This window comes from Verticillium alfalfae, genomic scaffold (assembly GCF_000150825.1).
Source record: "Verticillium alfalfae VaMs.102 supercont1.6 genomic scaffold, whole genome shotgun sequence".
Taxonomy (NCBI): Eukaryota; Fungi; Ascomycota; class Sordariomycetes; order Glomerellales; family Plectosphaerellaceae; genus Verticillium; species Verticillium alfalfae.
The window spans coordinates 82,085-83,315 of NW_003315033.1; positions in this window are offsets into that span (position 1 = coordinate 82,085).

A 1,231-nucleotide genomic window follows, 5' to 3' on the forward strand; every position below is an offset into this window, starting at 1 on the left:
CACAAGAAGATGCGGCTTTAGTGTCTGGCAACGTGCGTCGCACCAGGCTCCGGCAAGTCATGACGCCCGCCACAACACTGTGGCTTCGAACATTGGTGTGGGGCAGCAAGAAAATGTCATCTTCTGACGGTTGCCGAAGCATGAAATCAGGGCCAGGCTGATGGTAGCAAGGGTTCACGGCGCTAAGCCCGGACCCCGCCGTTCTTCTGGTGTGCGAACGAGTTGCAACGCGCGCAAAACTCTGCGCGTCGAGGCGAATAGATCGCTACTCGTGGCCGCTGGTGATGGACAAGTCAATATAGATTGTATGATGCGGGTATGATTTGACATTGATGGCCGGAGCATTCGCTCCATGGATACTGGCAGCCCCTCCTTTACATGTACATGGCCAGTACGTCGAGGCCCATCCACATGACGAGAGTTTGCGCCGTCAGGAGACCCTGGCAGCCTACCTCTGACCCCAGCCTACCAGTGAGTTGGGCATCTTTGAATCGGAGGACGCTAACCGCTTGCCCACTCCCATGGTCGCGCTGCCGTTGTAACCGAGCCACAGCTGCCATGTTGTGGCTGGTGAAGACCATCATGGAAGCAATGGAGGCCGCGCGAGGCACAGCGAAAACGCGCCACTCGGCTCCTTGTACCCAAAGAACCATTTGCATCCGGCAGCGAGGGAATGCAGATTTTCCAAAACCTGGTGGGTAGGGAGATTCGACCGGCAGAAGTCCCTGACGGAGCAGCAGCCTACGTCACTATGTTTGTTAAGGGTCCTCACGCCGACGCCTTTAGTATACGTCTAGATCGACAATCCGCGGGGGGATCGGTGGTTTTTGTCCGCCTTCCCCACAAAAGCTTGGATCCATAGCAGACGTGCTCCACTTTGAGCTGCCAATGTGGCAAGCCTGTCCCTGCTTTTACTGCACACCCACCCGCATGGGCTGTCCCTCTCTCCTCCTTCGTACCTGTCTTGCCCTTGAGTCACTGCACCGCCGAAACGGCATCCTCGCATGTACGTACCAGAGCATCCGAGCAACCTGTGGTGGGGCGCAAAGGGTTCGAGGACCCTCCCAAAGTGACAGGGGGGTGCTGCCGCGGAGGAGCAGGCGGCAACGTACCCAGGACCGTACGCCGGGGGGGGATTCTCATCGCCGATTGACCTGCCGATCCTGATTTTGAGAAAACACAATGTCAGATGGCCTGCGGATGCACGATCGTGGGAAGGTTTCTAGGCCGA